Source organism: Pristiophorus japonicus, chromosome 5 (assembly GCF_044704955.1).
Source record: "Pristiophorus japonicus isolate sPriJap1 chromosome 5, sPriJap1.hap1, whole genome shotgun sequence".
Lineage (NCBI taxonomy): Eukaryota > Metazoa > Chordata > Chondrichthyes > Pristiophoridae > Pristiophorus > Pristiophorus japonicus.
Genome location: NC_091981.1, coordinates 275,130,736 through 275,158,364, shown reverse-complemented (window position 1 = coordinate 275,158,364; position 27,629 = coordinate 275,130,736).

Below are 27,629 nucleotides of genomic sequence, written 5' to 3'. Positions count from 1 at the left end.
GTTGTTACCTGGTCTGGCCTATATGTGACTTCAGTCCCACAGCAATGTGGTTGACTCTTAACTGCCCTCTGAAATGGACGAGTTGTGTACAAATTGGCTGCCACGTTTTCTATACTGCAACAGTGACTTACACTTCAAAAGTACTTCACTGACTGTAAAGCGCTTTGAGGCGTCCGGTGGTCGTGAAAGGCGCTATATAAATGCAAGTCTTTCTTTCTTTTGTCCGGCCATCGTGGTGTGGGGCAGGCTTGATGGAGCAGCTGGTCTTTTCCTGCCCGTTGATTTTATACATTCGTATGTTTATAGATTATATCCGCGACTTAATCTATAACAAGACTTCAACCCTCTGTATTTTCAGTCCAACTGCTTGTGTTGACATGTCATAAGACTTTTATTTCGCTTTTCCAGGATAGTCTCATCTTATTCCACGCTACTGGTTGGCTTTTTGCCAGTGTATCTTGATGGGGATAAGCGATTGTTTGTGATGCAGTTCTTTTCCAAAATGAAGACAGCCACAGTAACAACCAAGGGTCTAGTTGCAAAGGAGCTAAAGGGCTGGATTTTGGGCTTTTTGGATTTCAGGACGTTAATTGCGGCGGGGCATTAAAGTTAGCACCTGAAAATAGTTTGCGCCTTCAATTGCAAGTTTCGTCGAAAAAGTCAGTTGGAGGAGCGTTGCCGTTAAGTCAGGTGTTGCACAACGGGCTTTGTGCGCCCAAGCCGAAACTTGTGTCGTTAAAGGAGGCGGCCACTTTGCACATGTGCAAATTGTTTCCTTTATTTTCCCTGGTCGCAAACGCTAACACAGCGTGCCGCAGCTTCTTGCGCGCATGCGCATATAAACCGCCCCACTTCTGCCACTTCTGCAGAGATGGAGGAGCAGCGTGCCAGGCACTTCACCTATGAAGCGAGTGAGACCTCAGTGAGGACGGTGGAGGGGAGGTGGTCGTCATTCCATCTTGCTGGGGGAGCCAGACCACTCCCACCTGTTTTTAAAAGAATATGGAGGGTGATTGCTCAGGAGGTGTCTGCTTCAGACACTATGGCCAGCACTGCCACATAGTGGCGTAAAAAGTTCAACGACCTTACTAGGTTTGTCAGGGTGAGTACCATTTGCATTTATGTATGCCTCCATGACTTCTAACTTTAATCTCACACACTATATGAAGTTTTTAATGCATATTGTCCCTCTCAAGAGTCTGTGGGGTGGATTTCACAATGCGTTACAATGATGAAGGCATACTTCTGGACCCTGTGGCTTCTAATGATCGATGCACACAAACTCACTAATTTACATCCCTCCTCACAGTATACTCCCACTGCTGCTATGCCTTTCAGAAAGATCACCCATGTTACATCCCTCTAACCTCCTAACAATTCCTCAGGAAGCACAGCCAACATCCAAACAGATTGCACGGAAGCCACTAGAACATTCACACAGTTCTACCTATTGTACAATGGTAGGCATATGTGCCACAACAGCAGAGGAACCCTTTCTGAACCCTTCCTATTTTTTTCTTTGCAATCAAAGCACTCCCACAACAGGAGGGAGCAGCCGTGAACAGGCGGAGGACCCCCTGAGGTGGTCCTGCAATCCCCACTGGCAATGTCTGGTCCCTCATGATAAGTCCCTCCAGCATGCTGCACCACAATGAGTTCGGAGACCTGTTGAGGAGAATATTAAAGGCTGCCTCCAGAGTGGTCCAGGCATTGGAAGCGCTGCTTGAGCACGCCGATTGTCTGTTCGATTATGTTGCAGGTGGCTGCATGGCTCTCATTATAGCGATGTTCTGTGGCAGGGTTCCGGAGGGGGGCCATGAGCCAGGTGGCCAGGCCGTATCCTTTGTCGCTGATCAACCAGCTCTAGCCTTGTCTTTGTCGCTGAAACATTTGTGAGACACTGTTCTCATACAAGATGAAAGCATCATGTGTACTCCCTGGATAGCGGGCATTCACTGTGAGGATATGCTGCATGTGGCCACAGTCCAGCTGTATGTTTAGGGAGTGGTATCCCTTTTGGTTTCTGAAGACCTCTGCATTGTGTCATGGTGCTCACAAGGCAAGGTGTGTGCAGTCAATGGCACCTTGAACCTTGGGGAAGCCTGGAAATCGTCCGAACCCTAGAGTCCTCTCATTCTGGCTGCCCCTGCTCATTGGGAACTTTATAAAGTCCATTCTGTGTGCGTACCTGGTAAATGCAGCAATGTTCAGGGTGCTGAGAGATGCTGCATATGTCCCCTGTGCTGCCTGGAAGAAGCCAGAGGCATAGAAGGACATCGCCACAATCACCTTCACCTCGATGGGCAACGCAGTCCGTTGGTGCTGGTAGGCTGTAGGTCTGCCTGTAGGAGCTGGCATATCTGTCAGCATTTACTTTTCTGAAGCCTTCTAACGCACTGCACCTGTGGGGTGCTAAACAAGGCGCAAAATAGCCGAAAATCCAATCCCTAGTATTGGCAGTCTTAAAGTTTTTTTTAATTTATTCGTTCACGGGATGTGGGCATCACTGGCAAGTCCAGAATTTATTGCCCATCCCTAATTGGCCTCGAGAAGGTGGTGGTGAGTCGCCTCATACAACTGAATGGCTTGTTATGCCATTTCAGAGGGCAGTTAACAGTCAGCCACATTGCTGTGGGTCTAGAGTCACAGGTCGGCCAGACCGGGTAAGGGCAGCAGATTACCTTCCCTAAAGGACATTAATGAAGCAGATGGATTTTTACACCAATCCAGTAGTTCCATGTTCACCATTCTTCCCCTCCCCCTTTCAGTGCTCCTTAAGAATTTGTTCTTTTTGAACATTCACCAGTTCTGACGAAGGGTCATCGACCTGAAACGTTAACTCTGTTTTTCTCTCCACAGATGCTGCCTGACCCGCTGAGATTTACAGCATTTTCTGTTAGAACTATATGGAATCTATAACACAGAAATAGACCATTCGGTCCAACAGGCCTTGCCGGCCTTTATGCTCCACTCGAGCCTCTGTTCACCCTATCAACATATCCTTCTATTCCTTTCTACCTCATGAACTTATCTGGCTTCCTCTTAAATCTATGCTATTTGCCTGAACTACTTCTTGGGGTAGGAAGTTCTAGATTACATTTTTTTTTTAATTCATTCACAGGATATGGGTGTCACTGGCAAGGCCGGCATTTATTGCCCATCCCTAATTGCCCTTGAGAAGGTGGGGGTGAGCTGCCTTCTTGAATCACTGCAGTCCTGTGTGGTGAAGGTACTCCCACAGTGCTGTTAGGGAGGGAGTTCCAGGATTTTGACCCAACGACGATGAAGGAATGCCGATATATTTCTAAGTCAGGATGTTGTGTACTTGGAAGGGAACGTGGAGGTGGTGGTGTTCCCATGCGCCTGCTGCCCTTGTCCTTCTAGGTAGCAGAGGTCGCGGGTCTTGGAGGTGCTGTCGAAGAAGCTTTGGCGAGTTGCTGCAGTGCATCTTGTAGATGGTACACACTGCAGCCATGGTGCATGGTGGTGGAGGGAGTGAATGTTTAAGGTGGTGGATGGGGTGCTAATCAAGCGGGCTGCTTTGTCCTGGAGGGTGTTGAGTTTTTTGCTGTTGTTGGAGCTGCACTCATCCAGTCAAATGGATAGTATTCCATCACACATCTTACTTGTTCTTTGTAGTTTGTGGAGAGGCTTTGTGGAACCAAGAGGTGAGACACTCGCTGCAGAATACCCAGCCTCTGACCCACTCTTTTACCCACGGTATTTATGTGGCTGGTCCAGTTAAGTTTCTGGTCAATGGTGACCCCCGGAATGTTGATGATGGGGGATTTGACAATGATAATGCTGTTGAATATCAAGGGGAGGTGGTTAGACTCTCCCTTGTTGGAGATGGTGATTGTCGGACATTTGTGTAGCGCGAAGGTTACTTAATACTTTTTGGGTAAAGAGGTTTCTCCTGAATTCCCTATTGGATTTATCGGTGATGATCTTATATTTATGGCCAACAGTTTTGGTCTTCCCCTCATGTGCAATGCCATCAAAGATTGAATAGTAAAGTGTTGGGCCAAATTCTGTTGTAGCAGAGCATCTAATGGCGCCTGGCCTTAGCTAACTGAAGAGAGCTGAATAACTGCTGGCGCGAGGGAAAGTATATGGTTAAATAGACAGCTGCTGTTGAACCAAATGCTCCCAGTGGTTTCAGGAACAGCAGTCAACTGAACACTTAATATTTATTCTCCAACAGATAACAGAGAACGGATTGGAAAACACTCAGGAACGTTGTTACACCTTCATTTACTTCAAACAGGGCATTTGATTTGATCTGCAGGCAAATGCAATGGGAGGTCCTTGCTCATTCTCATACTCCAATAAGAAGATCAGATTAATCCAACGCATTGAAGTGGAGTCCAACAGGGACATGTCCATTCTGTAATGATGTTTAGAGCAACTCTTTAATCCATCATTAGTATCCAGCTAAACAAGCAGCAATAATAGGTGGAGATAAAAGGCAGCAATTAACAATGGCTTTTGTCCCATTAGTGCTGTGTCACAGGCTGAATTCAGGCTATAAATTACATAGAAGCACCAAGAATGTACAACACATAAACAGGCCATTTGGCCCAACTGCTGTTTATGCTCCATGTAATGTATGCACTTGTGAGTATGCTCACAGGTTTATAGAGCTGTTGCATTGTGAGTGGTTTAGCCAATCACGTGATGTTCACAAGACTCAATAGGTCCAATTTTTTACAATCCCTTTTTTTTGGGCGCACTTACCCTAAATGCGGCCAACTTTGCACGATGGAAACGCCGTCGAAAAGAAGTGCCCCCATCCTGCCCGCTCTGCCGAGTCTCCCGTGTCCTAGCGTGGCGTAGCTAGTGAAGTGGGTGGTGGAGCAACAGCCCAGCGCAGAAAACACTGCCGGCAGCTGTCCACATGCGCAGTGGAGTCTGCGCGCATGCTCCTCGCCCTCCCAGCTGTGAGCAGGACCTGTTGCTCGCAGCCCCTATCCCTGGCCGAAGGGACGGCCCGATGTTTGCCTGGCGAGTGGGGAATATTCTGCAGTATTTATTCAGGGTCGCTCAGAGTTGTCAGAAACTGAATGCATCATAAAGCATAAAAGTTGGGAATTTGGGTAAAAGTTGGGAATTTGGTAAGTGGGAATTCGGTGCAGAGAGGAAGGAGGTTCTGTTTTTTGGCTTCAATACTTGTAGTGGTTCATGTTACATATTTAAATATTCCATATAATCTACCTATAACTTAAACTAGATCACGTAATGAGTTAAAAAACTATGAGCTAAGTTGACTAAATAGATGTTGAAAGGTTGTTTTCCCTGGCTGAGATTATCCATTTTGGACCGAAGAAAGATAGATCAGAATAAATGCTATTAAGTTCAGAACTGTGGTGCTTTAAACGTACTAACCTGCGTCGAATTCTTAACTGCCCGCAAGGTTTTTCAGAGCTAGCCACATACGCTGACCTAAGTGGATTTGGAGTAAATTTTAGCTGGCCAAAGTGGCATAAATGGCCAAAACTGGCGTAAGTGGCTGGGAACGCCCCCTTTTGAAAAAGAAACTCCACTAAAAAAATCGTACCTAACTGAGTTACTCTGGAGCAAGTTTATTGGGAAAAATGGCGTTTTTTAACTTACACCAGAAAAACCAACAGACTGCAAAAAAATTGGAGCAAGCCATGGACAAAATTGGGCCCAATAAAACCCCAGGCAATTAAGTCTAGGTCATCCACGATGCGGTACGCAGTTGTGAGTCTAGTGGATGAACTGGTAATGTGTAGTGTGATTGTTAAGCCTTTGTTAATAAACTAACTCGTTTTCAATAGCAATGTGTTGTTATGAATTCTTAAGCAAAGAACCCATGAAGCAAATATATTATACTTCACACGAGCCTCCTCCCACAACTCTTCACCTCAGTCCATCAGCATATTATCCCGGTGGAGCACCAGCAGACAGATGCTTTGTATGCTCTGAGCTGCCTGACCAGTTTAAAATTCTTCCAATGCTCCTTCATTACTTCCTCCACAGAGAACAGATGCAGGGGAATTGTCAATGGGAAACGCATTGCGACATCTGTGCAATTTGCGGGGGTTGGTTGGGGGAGGAGGGAATAAGCAGCATCCCTTCAACCAAAGGCACCCAGGAAGATAGTAAAGCAGTTCTCAAAAGCAATAGGCCACAATAAAAATCACCCAAATCACCTGAGAAATAAGCTTTGTGTAAATCCTTTACAAAGAATTTGCTGTGCTCATCAAAATCACTTCCACCTTCGCTCCAGCGCTTAGCAACCTTGAATCTCCAGGCACGTCAAGACCTAAAATGGGCAGTATGAGGTGACTATTTCACTGCCATTTTATTTGAATGCAACTTCCCATTTTAGAACGCGAACTTCTGCCTTCCACTGGATATGACAGCAGGAAATGGTTTGGGAAAAAGCGGCCATGGACCCAGCACAATGGGCCCCCTTCCCTGCCCAAGTGACTACAGGTTGAACGTCCCTTATCTGGAACCCTCGGGACCTGGCCTGTTCTGGATAAGGGATTTTTCCGGATGAGGGGTGGTCATGTTAAATTGGATGATACAGGTACTAAGCAAGGGGATATCGGGACTGGCTGGCTTGGGGCTGGGAGTGTGGCAGAGAGATCATGAGGGTGGGGGGGGAGGGGTGCGGTGGATCGCGGGGTCAGGTCAGCGATTGCGGGAGTTGGCAGCGAGGAAGGACTTCAATTTGTTCATGTTGGAGTCCTGCGCATGTGCCACCCGATGGTCGGGAATGGTTCTGGACGAGGGATGGTTCTGGATAAGGCAGTTCTGGATAAGGGAGGGTCAACCTGTACCACCTAAACAATCAGCCAGTGTTGACATGGAAAAACTAGGCCACAGGCAAAATCAGAATGATCACACCACCACTAACAGGGCTTTGGTGGAAATGTAGGAGCATCTGCCCTCTCAACAGTTGCAGCATAAACACCAAATAAATCTGCTGCACCATGAAAACAATTTATAAAAAATAGGGATGGGGGAGGGAACAACCAGGAACTCCACTTCAACTTGGATATGCTTCTATCTGCCTGAACAAAGCCCAGCTTTGATATGTGATTGTGTAGACTGTCCTTAGCCTCTTTATCCAGTGCCCCAGTCCCTACCTAAGCTGCAAAACCCACACGGTGACCTACCTTGACCTACAGAACTCCCTGTGGCAGCAAAGCCTGTGGCTCTCCCTGCTGAGCCCATGTCTGGTCTAAAAGTTGGCCTGAATGCCGAGGCCCCGGATTCCTTCAAGTTTGCCAAATCTAAAGATGCTCACTGTTTTTTTTCTCAGCCAGAAGCCCCTAATGTTGGCCCTGGAGTTCCTGTTGTTATGGATACTCGGGGGAGGCGCCAAGTCCAAGGCACGTTCAGCCATTCAGGTTGTGGTGCTGCCCAGGTTGCAATCCCAAGTCACCTAAACCTTTTTTGTATGCCAACTTGAAGTGGCTTTTTGTCTGCCTGGAGACCTCTGGTCGCCCTTGTTTAATTCTTAATAAAAGTGGCAAAGGACCCGGAGACAATGCTTGACGCTTCTGGTGGAGGTCAGCAGACAGGGCCTGGAGGTTGGCACCATGAAGCATGCATAGTTTCTCATGCAGTCCTAATGATGGCAGCCATTATGGGGAAGTTTTTACCCAAAATCTCTGCATCCTGCCAGTGTTGTTAAAAAAAAGATTTGCATTTATATAGCGCCTTTCACAACCACCAGATGTCTCAAAGCACTGTACAGCCAATGAAGTGTGGTCACTGTTGCGATGTAAGAAACGCAGCAGCCAATTTGCACACAGCAAACTCCCACAAGCAGCACTGTGATAATTACCAGATAATCTCGTTTAGTGATGTTGATTGAAGGATAAATATTGACCAGGACATCGGGGATAATTCCCCTGCTCCTCTTCGACATAGTGCCATGGGCTCTTTTCCATCCACCTGAGAGCAGATGGGGCTTCAGTTTTACATCTCATCTGAAAGAAGGCACCTCTGACAGTGCAGCACTCCCTCAATTCTGCACTGGAATGTCAGCTTAGATTTTTGTACTCAAGTCCCTGAGTGGGACTTGAACCCAAAACCTTCTGACTGAAAGACAACTGACATTGCTGGGGTGTGATTGCAGGGTCACTTCATGGACCATCTAGACTCAGTGGACTACTCCACTGAAGACCATCTAGACTCAGGCGGCTCAGCTCAAAGTTAGTCACTAAGGTGCACAAGGAGATATAAATATATGGCTCTCAAAGCTCAGGAGATAAAAGTTGTCCAACATTATCTAGATGTCAAATAGCTCAGTAATGAATTGAAGTGAAACGGGAATCCTAAGGAGTGAGCAGGACATAATTGAATCACCAAACTCACTCTTAAGAATACAAAGAATAGTGTGAATGGATCAGTACAGTCACTTAGGTGTCAGCCTTGGCTCCGTGGGTAGCACTCTCTCCAGAAGGCTGTGCATTCACGTCCAACTCCAGAGACCCAAGCACTTAACCTCGGCTGAAACTCCAGTGCAGTGCTGAAGGAGGGCAGCACTGTTGATGGTACTGTCTTTCGGAGGAGATGTTAAACTGAGGGTTGTCTATCCTCTCAGGTGGATGTAAAAGAGGCACAATTCAAAGAACAGCAGGGAAGTTCACCCCAGTGTCCTGACCAGCATTTATCCCTGAACCAAAATTTAAAACAGATTATCTGCTCACTTAACTCATTGCTGTTATGAGGGAGGCTGCTGCGCACAAATTGGCTGCTGCATTTCCTGCATTACAGCAGTGACTATGTTTCAAAAGGGTTTCATTGGCTGCGACGCGCTTTGGTCATGAAAGGTGCTACGTAAATGCAATTCTTCTAGTTAGTTTGACATAAGAACAAGTGCATCACAATGGTTTATGCCTTCCAGTCCCCATAAATACATTCTCGTTGAGTATTCAAGAAACACCAGGCTCCATTAATTAAGATGACATCAAGTTTAACAATACGGCTGAGACACAGCTGAAAAAGGTTATTCTGTTTGAGTTACAGCAAAGGTGGCCGTGATCAGGTAAGTTGACGATGTGTCATACAGTCAACCATGGCACCTCAGACAAATTAATGTTTTCTTATATTGGTAATAGTCAGGAAAATACGGTGATGGTATCCTAAGGGGTATGCCACACAGTCGCTGATCCAGCACCACGAGATAAGAGCTTCTTAATCTGGGAGCACTGGGAGCTGAGGCAGAGCACAATCTATTCTGCACATTGACAGTAATGTATATTTCTTGGGGCGAGAGTTTGACTAATCTACGCTGGTGTTCTTTTTAAAAATGTCAACATAAACTGACACCATCATTTACCATTGCTCTTAAGTTGGCTTTTCTCCTCCTGAGAAAATAAACAGCGACATTTTCTTTCAACATTTTGTCAGAAAGATTAATATCAATTTAAAAGTCAGGGGTCTGCCCGTCAAGGAGTGTATGATGCTCTTTTCTCCCTCGCTCTTCAGGACTTGCTCCAAACGAAAGCTCCATCTAAACCAGATTTGTAGTCATTGCATTCACAAAAAGCCCAAGACGTTTACAATGATGCCTTGTCCGGTTTAATCAGGAAAGTGCGGAGGTATTACTTGAGGTGATGATTGCTTTGCTCATTCGTTGATTTATAGATCATTTGAAAGCAGTTAACAAATAAAAACGATGCAAAGCTTTTCGGTTATGAGACCAAAAAACGTCTCCCAGCAGAATAAGTGTTCATTACTTCCACACGGGCAAGCTGGTCCCTTCAGTTGATGCAATCAGTCACAGCCAGGATCACATTGGATTGTGAGTTCTTCATCGGTGAATGGTCCCCGGTGTTTTCCAGTGACAGTACTGATTCTGTAACTTGTCGTTTGCTGCAGCATTTAGAAATGGTGAAATCTCGCAATACTTCTGTTGAGTTAAGAGGGTGTTATCCCTGTCGTTGGCTTACAAGGTTCAGCTCTTCTGTTACACCCTTGCGATTTGCCTTTCATTGATTGATGACACTCATGGTTGAGTTAACGTTCTCCGCAATGCTCGTCTTTCTTGTCAGAGAGCTTACAGTAATTTCCTGCAAGAATCATGAAAAAACCAATAGATTTACTAATGGAGCTGATGTTGACAGAATAAAAAGTATTGGTGCCATGGGCATTTGGGGAATGTTGATTACATTTTGTGTGCGACATTAATCCTAATTCTTCCAATGGTGTGGCATGGGGTGGGGGGGGGGGGGATCTTTATGCATCCATTCACAAAATCAAACTAATATTGTTAAGCATACATTTTGATGATATCATTTCCACTGTGGTTATTTAAAATGCATTGTATGGAACCCTCTCGTATTCACTGAATGTTCATCAAAGGCACTTGAATCAGGTCTGGGAGTATAGCTCAGTTCTGTCTCTTCTGCTCTCTGGGTTTACCATTCTTTTCTCGATCTCCTTTGAAACTTCTGCGGCGGTATGTCAACTGTTACATGCCTTCCATTAACAAATCCTGCTTGAAACATGACATTGGTGTACAGCTACCATTATCCTTTTGAACAGCTGTTATTTAAGTTGACTGGAACTATCCCCATTAATTTGTATCTTTACTCCTCTTGTGATAATCAAATGAAACTGTATTTCATCCACATTAGAAAATACAATTTGGCTTCAATATCTAGATGCATTTTTACACAAGCCTGCTACTTTCTAAAAATAAAAAGAAAGACTTGTATTTATATAGCGGCTTTCATGACCACCGCATGTCTCAAAGCGCTTGACAGCCAATGAAGTACTTTTGGAGTGTAATCACTGTTGTAATGTGGGAAACACAGCAGCTAATTTGCACACAGCAAGTTACCACAAACAGCAATGTGATAATGACCAGATCATCTGTTTTTGTTATGTTGTAATGTTGATTGAGGGATAAATATTGGCAAGGACACCAGCGATAACTCCCCTGCCCTTCTTTGAAATCGTGCCATGAGAGCTTTTACATCCACTTGAGAGAGACAGGGGAGCTTGGTTTAACATCTTATCTGAAAGGTGGCACCTCTGACAGTGCAGCAGTCCCTCAGCACTGCACTGCAGTATCAGCCTGGATTTATCCACTCAAGTCGCTGGAGTGGGACTTGAACCCACAGTCTTCTGGCTCAGAAGTGAGTGTGCTACCCACTGAGCCACAACTAACAATAATCTGCTGCTATCCATTGCTATGTGATAAAGTTGTTCACCCTGGTCAGGTGCCCTGTTCCCAAAAACTCAGCGGATAGTGTTCCAAGAGCAGTTGGCTGCCAGGAGACCACTGCATGAAATCATTTTGGTTTCAGTAGTTTTCAGTTTTGTATACATACAAGGATTAATATTTGTTTTTCATTTTAGCTGAAAAAAGTTAATTAGTTTGATGTTCGGCTGCCAATATCCTAACTCTCACCAAGTTCCGCTCATCCATTACCTCTGTGCTCGCTGACCTGTATTGGCTCCCAGTTAAGCAACGCCTGAAATTCAAAATTCTCAATCCTCGTTTTCAAATCCCTCCATGGCCATCGACCCTCCCTATCTCTGTAATCCCTATCTTCTTCAGCCCCACAACACCCAGAGATGTCTGCACTCCTCTAATTTGCCGTCTTGAGCATCCCTGATTATAATTGCTCAACCATTGGTGGCCGTGCCTTCTGTTGCCGAGGCCCTAAGCTTTGGAATTCGTTGTCTAAACCTCTCCGCCTCTCTTTCCTCCTTCAAGACGCTCCTTAAAACATACCTCTTTGACCAAGCTTTTGGGCAACTGCCCTAATTTCTACTTATGCGGCTTGGTGTCAAATTTTTTGTCTCATAACACTCCTGTGAAGTGCCTTGGGACGTTTCACTATGTTAAAGGGGCTATATAAATACAAGTTATTATTGTTGTTGCTGACTTTAGGCATTGCTGTAGCGAATGAACTCGCACTACTCGCAGGCAGCGGAAAGAACGTGCGGCAAACCTGTCCCACCCGCCCGTTCCCTCATCGACTATCTGTCCCACCTGTGGCAGGAACTGTGGTTCTCATATTGGACTCTTCAGCCACCTAAGGTCTCCTTTTAAGACTGGAAGCAAGTCTTCCTCGATTCCAAGGGACTGCCTATGATGATGATGATGATGATGATGACTACTGGGTAGATGTCTTACTGTCTGGATAACTCATCCTCTGGTTCCTCCCTCCTCATGGAACAACTTCCGTCTGTGTTTTCCCTGGTGGCCCTGAGCAAAATGATGAATTCCCTGTGTTGGCAATTAGGGGTACAATACTTTAGCCCTGCGCGCTCCAGCATTCTGGTGACACGATTGTATTGTACCACTAAACCGCCATATGTATTTTAGTTTAAAGTGTGCAGTATTGACCGGTCCTTAAAATGTTTACAACATTTCATAACTGTAAGCACGCTGACGAATTCGAGTATGTCACCAGACTCCATAGTTATGCGGGTGACAGGCTGAGGGGCTGGGCTGTGGGAAGCTTAACAAAGGAAGCCTTTCAGCACATCCTGCCTGTGCCTACTCTTTGGTACAACAATTTAAAATTAATCTCACTGCCTCTCTCTCTCTCTCCCCCCACTGTAGTCTGCATCTTCCTCTGTTTCAAAATGCTTTACAAACAATACACTATTCTGAATTTTAAAGAAAATTAATTGACAGGATGTGGGGGTAGCCAGCAAGGCCAGCATTTATTGGCCATCGCCAATTGCCCTCTGGAAGGTGGTGATGAACCGTCTTTTTGAATATAACTGAATGGCTTTCAGGGGGCAGTTAAGAGTCAACCACATTGCTGTGAGTCGAGAGTCACATATTGGCCAGACCGGGTAAGGATGGCAGATTTCCTTCCTTCAAAGACATTAGTGGACCAGATGGGTCTTTACAACAATCCAGTAATTATACAGTCACCATTATTGATACTAACTTTTTATTCCAGACTTATTTATATTTTTAAATTCCCCAGCTGCCATGTTGGGATTTCAACTCCTGTCTCCAGATCATTAGTCCAGGCCTCTGGGTTATTAGTCCAGTAACATAACCACTATGCGACCGCACATGCTGAAATGCAGTGATTGTTGTGTTGCAGGTAAACTTATCAGCTGTTACATACACAGCAAGATCCCAGAAACAACATTGCGATGAATAACCAATCAATATAGTTTTGATGGTGTTGGTTGCGGAATGAATATTGGACAAGATACTGAGTGGCACCTTCTACTTGCCTTCAAAAACTGCAATTGAATCTTAACTGGAACAGATAGATCATATCTCAGTTTAAAGATAGACTTGGATTTATATAGCACCTTTCACGACCACCGGATGTCTCAAAGCGCTTTACAGCCAATGAAGTACTTTTGGAGTGTAGTCACTGTTGTCATGTGGGAAATGCGGCAACTAATTTGTGCACAGGAAGCTCCCACAAACAGCAATGTGATAAACATAGAAACATAGAAAATAGGTGCAGGAGTAGACCATTCGGCTCTTCGAGGCTGCACCGCCATTCAATAAGGTCATGGTTGATCATTCCCTCAGTACCCCTTTTGTGCTTTCTCTCCATACCCTTGATCCCCTTAGCCGTAAGGGCCATAATCTAACTCCCTCTTGAATATATCCAATGAACTTGCATCAACAGCTCTCTGCGACAGGGAATTCCACAGGTTAACAACTCTCTGTGAAGAAGTTTCTCCTCATCTCAGTCCTAATAGGCCTACCCCTTATCCTAAGACGATGTCCCCTGGTTCTGGACTTCCCCAACATCGGGAACATTCTTCCCGCATCTAACCTGTCCAGTCCTGTCAGAATCTTATACATTTCTATGAGATCCCCTCTCATCCTAGAAACATAGAAACATAGAAAATAGGTGCAGGAGTAGGCCATTCGGCCCTTCTAGCCTGCACCGCCATTCAATGAGTTCATGGCTGAACATGCAACTTCAGTACCCCATTCCTGCTTTCTCACCATACCCCTTGATTCCCCTAGTAGTAAGGACTTCATCTAACTCCTTTTTGAATATATTTAGTGAATTGGCCTCAACAACTTTCTGTGGTAGAGAATTCCACAGGTTCACCACTCTCTGGGTGAAGAAATTCCTCCTCATCTCGGTCCTAAATGGCTTACCCCTTATCCTTAGACTGTGTCCCCTGGTTCTGGACTTTCCCAACATTGGGAACATTCTTCCTGCATCTAACCTGTCTAACCCCGTCAGAATTTTAAACGTTTCGATGAGGTCCCCTCTCATTCTTCTGAACTCCAGTGAATACAAGCCCAGTTGATCCAGTCTTTCTTGATAGGTCAGTCCCGCCATCCCGGGAATCAGTCTGGTGAACCTTCGTTGCACTCCCTCAATAGCAAGAATGTCCTTCCTCAGGTTAGGAGACCAAAACTGTACACAATACTCCAGGTGTGGCCTCACCAAGGCCCTGTACAATTGTAGCAACACCTCCCTGCCCCTGTACTCAAATCCCCTCGCTATGAAGGCCAACATGCCATTTGCTTTCTTAACCGCCTGCTGTACCTGCATGCCAACCTTCAATGACTGATGTACCATGACACCCAGGTCTCTTTGCACCTCCCCTTTTCCTAATCTGTCACCATTCAGATAATAGTCTGTCTCTCTGTTTTTACCACCAAAGTGGATAACCTCACATTTATCCACATTATACTTCATCTGCCATGCATTTGCCCACTCACCTAACCTATCCAAGTCGCTCTGCAGCCTCATAGCATCCTCCTCGCAGCTCACACTGCCACCCAACTTAGTGTCATCCGCAAATTTGGAGATACTACATTTAATCCCCTCGTCTAAATCATTAATGTACAATGTAAACAGCTGGGGCCCCAGCACAGAACCTTGCGGTACCCCACTAGTCACTGCCTGCCATTCTGAAAAGTCCCCATTTACTCCTGCTCTTTGCTTCCTGTCTGACAACCAGTTCTCAATCCATGTCAGCACACTACCCCCAATCCCATGTGCTTTAACTTTGCACATTAATCTCTTGTGTGGGACCTTGTCGAAAGCCTTCTGAAAGTCCAAATATACCACATCAACTGGCTCTCCCTTGTCCACTCTACTGGAAACATCCTCAAAAAATTCCAGAAGATTTGTCAAGCATGATTTCCCTTTCACAAATCCATGCTGACTTGGACCTATCATATTACCTCTTTCCAAATGTCACTGCTATGACATCCTTAATAATTGATTCCATCATTTTACCCACTACCGATGTCAGGCTGACCGGTCTATAATTCTCTGTTTTCTCTCTCCCTCCTTTTTTAAAAAGTGGGGTTACATTGGCTACCCTCCACTCCATAGGAACTGATCCAGAGGCAATGGAATGTTGGAAAATGACTGTCAATGCATCCACTATTTCCAAGGCCACCTCCTTAAGTACTCTGGGATGTAGTCCATCAGGCCCTGGGGATTTATCGGCCTTCAATCCCATCAATTTTCCCAACACAATTTCTCGACTAATAAGGATTTCCCTCAGTTCCTCCTCCTTACTAGACCCTCCGACCCCTTTTATATCCGGAAGGTTGTTTGTGTCCTCCTCAGTGAATACCGAACCAAAGTACTTGTTCAATTGGTCCGCCATTTCTTTGTTCCCCATTATGACTTCCCCTGATTCTGACTGCAGGGGACCTACGTTTGTCTTTACTAACCTTTTTCTCTTTACATATCTATAGAAACTTTTGCAATCCGTCTTAATGTTCCCTGCAAGCTTCTTCTCGTACTCCATTTTCCCTGCCCTAATCAAACCCTTTGTCCTCCTCTGCTGAGTTCTAAATTTCTCCCAGTCCCTGGGTTCGCTGCTATTTCTGGCCAATTTGTATGCCACTTCCTTGGCTTTAATGCTATCCCTGATTTCCCTTGATAGCCACGGTTGAGCCACCTTCCCTTTTTTATTTTTACGCCAGACAGGAATGTACAATTGTTGTAGTTCATCCATGCGGTCTCTAAATGTCTGCCATTGCCCATCCACAGTCAACCCCTTCAGTATCATTCGCCAATCTATCCTAGCCAATTCACGCCTCATACCTTCAAAGTTACCCTTCTTTAAGTTCTGGACCATGGTCTCTGAATTAACTGTTTCATTCTCCATCCTAATGCAGAATTCCACCATATTATGGTCACTCTTCCCCAAGGGGCCTCGCACAACGAGATTGCTAATTAATCCTCTCTCATTACACAACACCCAGTCTAAGATGGCCTCCCCCCTAGTTGGTTCCTCGACATATTGGTCTAGAAAACCATCCCTTATGCACTCCAGGAAATCCTCCTCCACCGTATTGCTTCCAGTTTGGTTAACCCAATCTATGTGCATATTAAAGTCACCCATTATAACTGCTGCACCTTTATTGCACGCACCCCTAATTTTCTGTTTGATGCCCTCCCCAACATCACTACTACTGTTTGGAGGTCTGTACACAACTCCCACTAACGTTTTTTGCCCTTTGGTATTCTGCAGCTCTACCCATGTAGATTCCACATCATCCAAGCTAATGTCCTTCCGAACTATTGCCTTAATTTGCTCCTTAACCAGCAATGCTACCCCACCTCCTTTTCCTTTTATTCTATCTTTCCTGAATGTTGAATACCCCTGGATGTTGAGTTCCCAGCCCTGATCATCCTGGAGCCATGTCTCCGTAATCCCAATCACATCATATTTGTTAACATCTATTTGCACAGTTAATTCATCCACCTTATTGCGGATACTCCTTGCATTAAGACACAAAGCCTTCAGGCTTGTTTTTTTAACACCCTTTGTCCTTTTAGAATTTTGCTGTACAGTGGCCCTTTTTTTCTTCGCCTTGGGTTTCTCTGCCCTCCACTTTTCCTCATCTCCTTTCTGTCTTTTGCTTTTGCCTCCTTTTTGTTTCCCTCTGTCTCCCTGCATTGGTTCCCATCCCCCTGCCATATTAGTTTAACTCCTCCCCAACAGCACTAGCAAACACTCCCCCTAGGACATTGGTTCCGGTCCTGCCCAGGTGCAGACCGTCCAGTTTGTACTGGTCCCACCTCCCCCAGAACCGGTTCCAATGCCCCAGGAATTTGAATCCCTCCCTGCTGCACCACTGCTCAAGCCACGTATTCATCTGCACTATCCTGCGATTCCTACTCTGACTATCACATGGCACTGGTAGCAATCCCGAGATTACTACTTTTGAGGTCCTACTTTTTAATTTAGCTCCTAGCTCCTTAAATTCGTTTCGTAGGATCTCATCCCTTTTTTTACCTATGTCGTTGGTACTAATATGCACCACGACAACTGGCTGTTCTCCCTCCCTTTTTAGAATGTCCTGCACCCGCTCCGAGACATCCTTGACCCTTGCACCAGGGAGGCAACATACCATCCTGGAGTCTCGGTTGCGGCCGCAGAAACGCCTATCTATTCCCCTCACCATTGAATCCCCAATCACTATTGCTCTCCCACTCTTTTTCCTGCCTTCCTGTGCAGCAGAGCCAGCCATGGTGCCATGAACTTGGCTGCTGCTGCCCTCCCCTGATAAGTCATCCCCCTCAACAGTATGCAAAGCAGAGTATCTGTTTTGCAGGGGGATGACCACATGGGACTCCTGCACTACCTTCCTTGCACTGCTCTTCCTGTTGGTCTTCCATTCCCTATCTGGCTGTGGACCCTTTCCCTGCGGTACGACCAACTCGCTACACGTGATATTCACGTCATTCTCAGCATCGTGGATGCTCCAGAGTGAATCCACCCTCAGCTCCAACTCCGCAACGCGGACCGTCAGGAGCTTGAGGTGGATACACTTCCTGCAGATATAGTCGTCAGGGACACTGGTGTCGTCCCTGAGTTCCCACATGGTACAGGAGGAGCATAACACCCGACCGAGCTCTCCTGCCATGACTTAACCCTTAGATACACTTAAATTGGCAACAACAATGTTAAAAGTTACTCACTGATATCGAAGAGAAAAAAGAAAAAGTACTCACCAATCCAGCCAATCACTTACCCTCTTGGCTGTGATGTCACCTTTTGATATCTTTCTACTTCTTTTTTGCCTTCTCCCTGTAGCTGCACAAGTCACGCCTTTTATAGGCCTCACCACACACCTCCTCGACGCTGCTCCCGACTGCCGCCGACGCTGGGCCCCGGACTCCCTGCTGTGCCTTTTATAGGCCTCTCCACGCACCTCCTCGACGCTGCTCCAGACTGCCGCCGATGCTGGGCCCCGGACTCCCGGCTGTGCCTTTTATAGGCCTCTCCACGCACCTCCTCGACGCTGCTCCAGACTGCCGCCGATGCTGGGCCCCGGACTCCCTGCTGTGCCTTTTATAGGCCTCTCCACGCACCTCCTCGACGCTGCTCCCGACTGCTGCCTTCTAAACTCCAGTGAATAAAGGCCCAGTTGATCCAGTCTCTCCTCATATGTCAGTCCAGCCATCCCTGGAATCAGTCTGGTGAACCTTTGCTACACTCCCTTAATAGCAAGAACGTCCTTCCTCAGATTAAGAAATCAAAACTGAACACAATATTCCAGGTGAGGCCTCACTAAGGCCCTGTACAACTGCAGTAAGACCTCCCTGCTCCAATACTCAAATCCCCTCGCTATGAAGGACAACATACCATTTGCCTTCTTCACCGCCTGCTGTACCTGCAGGCCAACTTTCAATGACTGATGTACCATGCCACCCAGGTCTCGTTGCACCTCCCCTTTTCCTAATCTGCCGCCATTCAGATAATATTCTGCCTTCATGTTTTTGCCCCCAAAATGGATAACCTCACATTTATCCACATTATACTGCATCTGCCATGCATTTGCCCACTCACCTAACCTGTCCAAGCCAACCTGCTGCCTCTTAGCATCCTCCTCACTGCTAGCCCCACCACCCAGTTTAGTGTCATCTGCAAACTTGGAGATATTACACTCAATTCCTTCATCTAAATCGTTAATGTATATTGTAAAGAGCTGGGGACCCAGCACTGAGCCCTGCGGCACCCCACTATTCACTGCCTGCCATTCTGAAAAGGACCCATTTATCCTGACTTGCTGCTTCCTGTTTGCTAACCAGTTCTCTATCCACATCATTACATTACCCCCAATATCATGTGCTTTGATTTTGCACACCAATCTCTTGTGCGGGGCCTTGTCAAAAGCCTTTTGAAAGTCCAAATACACCACATCCACTGGTTCTCCCTTGTCCACTCTGCTCGTTACATCCTCAATAAATTCCAGAAGATTCGTCAAGCATGATTTCCCTTTCATAAATGTATGCTGACTTGGACAGATCCTGTCACTGCTTTCCAAATGCACTGCTATTTCATCCTTAATTATTGATTCCAACATTTTCCCCACTACTGAAGTCAGGCTAACCGGTCTATAATTACGCGTTTTCTATCTCCCTCCTTTTTTAAAAAGTGGTGTTACATTAGCTGCCCTCCAGTCCATAGGAACTGAACCAGAGTCGATAGACTGTTGGAAAATGATCACCAATGCATCCACTATTTCTAGGGCCACATCCTTAAGTACTCTGGGATATAGACTACCAGGCCCAGGGGATTTATCGGCCTTCAATCCCATCAATTTCCCGAACACAATTTCCCGCCTAATAAGGATATCCTTCAGTTCCTCCTCCTTACTAGTTCCACTGTCCCCTAGTACATTCGGAAGGTTATTCGTGTCTTCCTTCGTGAAGACAGAACCAAAGTATTTGTTCAATTGGTCTGCCATTTCTTTGTTCCCCATTATAAATTCACCTGAATCCGACTGCAAGGTACCTACATTTGTCTTCACTAATCTTTTTCTCTTCACATATTTAAAGAAGCTTTTGCAGTCAGTTTTTATGTTCCTTGCAAGCTTCCTCTCGTACTCTATTTTCCCCCTCTTAATTAAACCCTTAGTCCTCCTCTGCTGAATTCTAAATTTTCCCAGTCCTCAGGTTTGTTGCTTTTTCTAGCCAATTTATATGCCTCTTCCTTGGTTTTAACACTATCCTTAATTTCCCTTGTTCGGCACGGTTAAGCCACCTTCCCCGTTTTATTTTTACTCCAGACAGGGATGTACAATTGCTGAAGTTCATCCATGTGATCTTTAAATGTTTGCCATTGCTTATCCACCGACAACCCTTTAAGTATCCTTTGCCAGTCTATTCTTGTCAATTCACGCCTCATACCGTCGAAGTTACCTTTCCTTAAGCTCAGGACCCTAGTTCCTGAATTAACTGTGTCACTCTCCATCTTAATAAAAAATTCTACCATATTATGGTCACTCTTCCCCAAGGGGTCTCGTACAACAAGATTGCTAATTAGTCCCTTCTCATTACACATCATCCAGTCTCGGATGGCCAGTTCTCTAGTTGGTTCCTCGTCATATTGGTCTAGAAAACCATCCTTAATACACTCCAGGAAATCCTCCTCCACTGCATTGCAACCAGTTTGGTTAGCCCAATCAGTATGTAGATTATAGTCGCCCATGATAACTGCTGTACCTTTATTGCACACACCCCTTATTTCTTGTTGGATGCTGTCCCCAACCTCACTACTACGGTTTGGTGGTCTGTACACAACTCTCACTAGCGTTTTCTGCCCTTTGGTATTCCGCAGCTCCACCCATACCGATTCCACATCATCCAAGCTAATGTCCTTCCTTACTATTGCATTAATTTCCTCTTTAACCAGAAACGCCACCCCACCTCCTTTTCTTCTCTGCCTATCCTTCCTATATGTTGAATACCCCGGGATGTTGAGTTCCCAGCCTTGGTCACTCTGGACCCATGTCTCCGTGATACCAATTACATCATATCCGTTAACTGCTGTCTGCGCAGTTAATTTTTTCACCTTATTCCGAATACTCCTCGCATTGAGGCACAGAGCCTTCAGGCTTGTCTTTTTAACACACTTTGCCCCTTTAGAATTTTGCTGTAATGTGTTTTGTTTTTTGTCTTGGATTTCTCTGCCTTCCACTTTTACTATTCTCCTTTCTATCTTTTGCTTCTGCCTCCATTTTATTTCCCTCTGTCTCCCTGCCATGTTAGTGTAACTCCTCCCCAATAACACTAGCAAATACTCCACCTAGGACATTGGTTCCGGTTCTGCCCAGGTACAGACTGTCCGGTTTGTACTGGTCCCACCTCCCCCAGAACTGGTTCCAATGTCCCAGGAATTTGAATCTCTCCCTTGTGCACCACTCCTCAAGCCACGTAATGACCAGATAACCTGTTTTTTTGTTACATTGATTGAGGGGTAAATATTGGCCAGGACACTGGGGATAACTTCCCTGCACTTCATCAAAATAGTGGCATGAGATATTTTACGTCCACTTGAGAGGGCAGACAGGACCTCCATTTAACGTCTCATCTGAAAGATGGCAACTCTGACAGTGCAGCACTCCCTCAGTACTGCACTGTGCATCAGCCTAGATTTTTTTTTGTGCTCAAGTCCCTGGAGTGGGACTTGAACCCACAACCTTCTGACTCAGAAGCAAGAGAGTGACACAACTGACACAGTTTAAATTCTTTAAGTGCAATTTTTTTTGTTACTGTAATATTATTTTCCCTTCCCTCTTTGTTTTGCTCAGTACTATAAAAGCGCTGTTTCAGGCTGACCATCCCAGTTCTGATTGATACTGAATTGATTTTTCTCTGTAGCTCCAGAATAAGCTTCTATTTTTATTTCAGGTGTCCAGGATTTGCAGTTTCCTTTATATCTCCAGTCAGGCAATTAACTCTCTCAGTTAACACATTCATCCAAAATTGCTTTTTGTTGTGCTAAAATGGTGCACAAGAGAACTTTAGCGTGCAAGGATCAGAGCGAATTGAACCCCTAATAATTCCTGTTCTTATTCAAATACCAGCCCAACAATGCTGTAGAGATGAAAATGTCCAAAAATAAACTCCTTAAATAATCTGTACACAGGGAGAACATAAGAAATAGGAGCAGGAGTAGTCCATTTGGCTCCTCGAGCCTGCTCTGCCATTCAATAAGATCATGGCTGATCTGATTTTGGCCTCAACTCCACTTTCCTGCCTGTTCCCCATAATCCTTGACTCCTCTAGTGCAAAAATCTGTCTTGTTCCACCTTAAATATATTCAATGACCCAGCCTCCACAGTTCTCTGGGGCAGAGAATTCCAAAGATTCATGACCCTCTGAGAGAAGTAATTCCTTCTCATCTCATCTCAGTTTTAAATGGGCAGCCCCTTATTCTAAGACTATGTCCCTTAGTTTTAGTTTCCCCTATGAGTGGAAATATCCTCTCTGCATCCAACTTGTCGAGTCCCCTCATTATCTTATAAGTTTTAATCAGATCACCTTTCATTCTTCTGGACTCCAATGTGTATAGGCCCAACCGACTCAACCTATCCTCATAAGTCAACCCCCTCACCCCCGGAATCAACCGAGTGAACCTTCTCTATTCACAGGAGCAATGCTGTTGACTTTTCACTGGACCAAGTGCTGTGTTTGTGCTCCTTGTGAAACATAGCATGAACTGGAAATGCAGTAACATGATGGGGCCACGCTCACTCATTCGGGCCACCCTCTGTCGTACAGGAAGACTATGAGATGTCAGGAAGCACTTGTTCACGCAAAATGTAGTAGAAATCTGGAAATCTCCCACCAAAAGGTTGCTGAGGCTGGGGGTCAATTGAAAATTTCAAAACTGCAATTGATAGATTTTTGTTAGGGTTACTGAACTAAGGTGCGTAGATGGATTTAAGATACGGATCAGCCATAATCTAAGTACATGACCTGAGTCCATGATCAGATCAGCCATGATCTTATTGAATGGTGGAGCAGGCTCGAGGGGCCAAATGGCCTACTCCTGTTCCTATTTCTTATGTTCTTATGTTCTTATGTTCTTATGTTCTTGTGTTCGAATTGGATGGCGGAACGGGCTCGAGCGGTTGAATGGCCTCCGCCTGTTCCTATGAGCCAGAAATAGAAAGCCAGTATTTGTTTTACAAGGACTCACCTTTGTATCATCTAAATCACTTGAAGCAGGCTACATTATAGCTCTCAATCTTTTTGAACATTTTCTGCCCTTTTTACTCTGGATTATTCTGGCTCTTGTAACTCAGATCATTCTCATGGGTGGGTCTCAATCCCCTTGGCCTTTAGGAGTGTCTATCCAGCCCGGAGATCTCGCTAACATGCCTGAGATAACAAGCAGCAAAACACTGCCTGGTAATTATTTGTAAAGTATTGGCATTTATCCCGTGCCTCTCTGAGACTCTTTGCAGTCTTTGAAAGATACGGAGCCTCATATCAGACCCCATTTTAAGTTTAAAATAGAAGGTGAATTTATTAAACAACAGACTAGCAGTGATATAATACAATTATACGTTTATAATTAAACATATGTTTTAATATGTTTAATGTATGGGCTACAATTTCCACTTTATTTCTGGCAGTTTTCTCGGCGGTACTGCTCATTTTCGGCAGGAAACCATCCGGCCAAGATTTCCACTCTTTTTTTAAAGAGTTCCACCGGCAGTTTTCAAAATATCGCTGGGGCGATGTCCGCCGACATGCACCACCGAAAAAACTGCTACCGTTCAAGTTTGGGCTCAGTGGTGACCCGTAGGTAAAATCGAGTAAACGCCCGTGAAAAGCACCCGGAGCTGGGTGGTCAGTCAGTAACCCTGCAAAGAAAGGGTTAAAGTGTTTGCTATAATTCTTTTACAATTCTTTTACAGCGATGAAGTTAAAAAGGGTCTTGAGAATGTTTTCTGATTTATTATTCTTTGTTTCTTGCAAAAAATATTTTTTGTGTTTTCCCCCCTCCGGAGGCCCAACTGCAGCCTTGTTCGAAATTTGAGTAATTACCGCCCATTTTGGTTTAAGAAGCGCTCAATTTGCCCAGGGTCGCGTTGAACCGCCGAGAATCTACGTGAAAGATCCATTTTCACGCCGGGCGGCATTTTTTCTTTTTTTTTATGCAACTTTTCGCCGGTGTCAATTGAAGAATCGTAGCAATGATTTTGGGTGGTAATCCGGTGATGACAGGTTTTAGGGAGATTCCAGCCCATAATATTTATATGCGAGGGAACACTATCTCGGCAGGTTGGGTATAAAAGAAGGAGCCAGCCATTGCAGGGAGCAGCACGAGCTGGTCCAGGAGTATGATGGATCCTATGAAGGTGACCGGATTTACATCATTGGAGTCCAGGCAGCCCATTGGCGAGGAACAAGACCAGCGACGGGGGTCGGGATCCAGGTGGAGGAGGAGCAGTGAGACCCAGAGATCGAGTCGAGCAGGGAGTGGTAATCGGGACCAGTGAGGAACAGTGATCGTGACCAGTGAGGAGTGGCGATCGGGACCAGTGAGGAACAGTGATCGTGACCAGTGAGGAGTGGCGATCGGGACCAGTGAGGAGCCGTGATCGGGACCAGTGAGGAGCCGTGATCAGGACCAGCGAGGAGCGGTGATCGGGACCAGCGAGGAGCAGTGATCGGGACCAGCAAGAAGCTGTGATCGGGACCAGTGAGGAGCGGTGATCGGGACCAGCGAGCAGCAGTGATCGGGACCAGCAACAAGCTATGATCGGGACCAGCGAGGAGCAGTGATTAGGACCAGCGAGGAGCAGTGATCGGGACGAGCGAGGAGCAGTGATCGGGACCAGCGAGGAGCGGTGATCGGGACCAGCGAGGAGCGGTGATCGGGACCAGCAACAAGCTATGATCGGGACCAGCGAGGAGCAGTGATTAGGACCAGCGAGGAGCAGTGATCGGGACGAGCGAGGAGCAGTGATCGGGACCAGCGAGGAGCGGTGATCGGGACGAACGAGGAACAGTGATCGGGACCAGCAAGAAGCTGTGATCGGGACGAGCGAGGAGCAGTGATCGGGACCAGTGAGGAGCGGTGATCGGGACCAGCGAGGAGCAGTGATCGGGACCAGTGAGGAGATATGATCGGGACCAGCGAGGAGCGGTGATCGGGACCAGTGAGGAGCGGTGATCGGGACAAGCGAGGAGCGGTGATCGGATTCAGTGAGGAGCAGTGATCGGGACCAGCGAGAAGCGGTGATCGGGACCAGTGAGGAGCAGTGATCGGGACCAGCGAGGAGCAGTGATCGGGACCAGTGAGGAGCAGTGATCGGGACAAGCGAGGAGTGGTGATCGGGACCAGTGAGGAGCGGTGATCGGGACAAGCGAGGAGCGGTGATCGGATTCAGTGAGGAGCAGTGATCGGGACCAGCGAGGAGCGTTGATCGGGACCAGCGAGTAGCGTTGATCGGGACCAGCGAGGAGCGGTGATCGGGAGCAGCGAGTTGCAGTGATCGGGACCAGCGAGGAGCGGTGATCAGGACCAGCGAGGAGCGGAGATCGTGACGAGCGAGGAGCGGTGATCGGGAGCAGCGAGGAACGGTGATCGGAACCAGCGAGGAGCGGTGATCGGGACCAGCAAGGTGTGGTGATCGGAACCAGTGAGGAGCGGTGATCGGGACCAGCGAGGAGCGGTGATCGGAACCAGCGAGGAGCGGTGATCGGGACCAGCGAGGAGCGGTGATCGGGACCAGCGAGGAGCGGTGATCGGGACCAGCGAGGAGCGGTGATCGGGACCAGAGAGGAGCGGTGATCGGGACCAGCGATGAGCGGTGATCGGGACCAGAGAGGAGCGGTGATCGGGACCAGCGAGGAGCGGTGATCGGGACCAGCGAGGTGCGGTGATCGGGACCAGCGAGGAGCGGTGATCGGGACCAGAGAGGAGCGGTGATCGGGACCAGTGAGGAGCGGTGATCGGGACCAGCGAGGAGCGGTGATCGGGACCAGCGAGGAGCGGTGATCGGAACCAGCGAGGAGCGGTGATCGGGACCATTGAGGAGCGGTGATCGGGACCAGCGAGGTGCGGTGATCGGGACCATTGAGGAGCGGTGATCGGGACCAGCGAGGAGCGGTGATCGGGACCAGAGAGGAGCGGTGATCGGAACCAGCGAGGAGCGGTGATCGGGACCATTGAGGAGCGGTGATCGTGACCAGTGAGGAGCGGTGATCGGGACCAGAGAGGAGCGGTGATCGGGACCAGTGAGGAGCGGTGATCGGGACCAGCGAGGAGCGGTGATCGGAACCAGCGAGGAGCGGTGATCAGGACCATCGAGGAGCGGTGATCGGGACCAGCGAGGAGCGGTGATCGGAACCAGCGAGGAGCGGTGATCAGGACCATCGAGGAGCGGTGATCGGGATCAGTGAGGAGCAGTGATCGGAACCAGCGAGGAGCGGTGATCGGGACCAGAGAGGAGCGGTGATCGGGACCAGCGAGGAGCAATGATCGGGACCAGCGAGGAGCGGTGATCGGGACCAGCGAGGAGCAATGATTGGGACCAGCGAGGAGCGGTGATCGGGACCAGCGAGGAGCGGTGATCGGGACCAGTGAGGAGCAGTGATCGGGACCAGCGAGGAGCAATGATCGGGACCAGCGAGGAGAGGTGATCGGGACCAGCGAGGAGCGGTGATCGGGACCAGTGAGGAGCGGTGATCGGGACCAGTGAGGAGCGGTGATCAGGACCAATGAGGAGCGGTGATCGGGACCAGTGAGGAGCGGTGATCGGGACCAGTGAGGAGCGGTGATTGGGACCAGTGAGGAGCGGTGACCGGGACCAGTGAGGAGCGGTGATTGGGACCAGTGAGGAGCGGTGATTGGGACCAGCGAGGAGCAGTGATCGGGACCAGTGAGGAGCAGTGATCGTGACCAGTGAGGAGTGGCGATCGGGACCAGTGAGGAACAGTGATCGTGACCAGTGAGGAGTGGCGATCGGGACCAGTGAGGAGCCGTGATCGGGACCAGTGAGGAGCCGTGATCAGGACCAGCGAGGAGCGGTGATCGGGACCAGCGAGGAGCAGTGATCGGGACCAGCAAGAAGCTGTGATCGGGACCAGTGAGGAGCGGTGATCGGGACCAGCGAGCAGCAGTGATCGGGACCAGCAACAAGCTATGATCGGGACCAGCGAGGAGCAGTGATTAGGACCAGCGAGGAGCAGTGATCGGGACGAGCGAGGAGCAGTGATCGGGACCAGCGAGGAGCGGTGATCGGGACCAGCGAGGAGCGGTGATCGGGACCAGCAACAAGCTATGATCGGGACCAGCGAGGAGCAGTGATTAGGACCAGCGAGGAGCAGTGATCGGGACGAGCGAGGAGCAGTGATCGGGACCAGCGAGGAGCGGTGATCGGGACGAGCGAGGAACAGTGATCGGGACCAGCAAGAAGCTGTGATCGGGACGAGCGAGGAGCAGTGATCGGGACCAGTGAGGAGCGGTGATCGGGACCAGCGAGGAGCAGTGATCGGGACCAGTGAGGAGATATGATCGGGACCAGCGAGGAGCGGTGATCGGGACCAGTGAGGAGCGGTGATCGGGACAAGCGAGGAGCGGTGATCGGATTCAGTGAGGAGCAGTGATCGGGACCAGCGAGAAGCGGTGATCGGGACCAGTGAGGAGCAGTGATCGGGACCAGCGAGGAGCAGCGATCGGGACCAGTGAGGAGCAGTGATCGGGACAAGCGAGGAGTGGTGATCGGGACCAGTGAGGAGCGGTGATCGGGACAAGCGAGGAGCGGTGATCGGATTCAGTGAGGAGCAGTGATCGGGACCAGCGAGGAGCGTTGATCGGGACCAGCGAGTAGCGTTGATCGGGACCAGCGAGGAGCGGTGATCGGGAGCAGCGAGTTGCAGTGATCGGGACCAGCGAGGAGC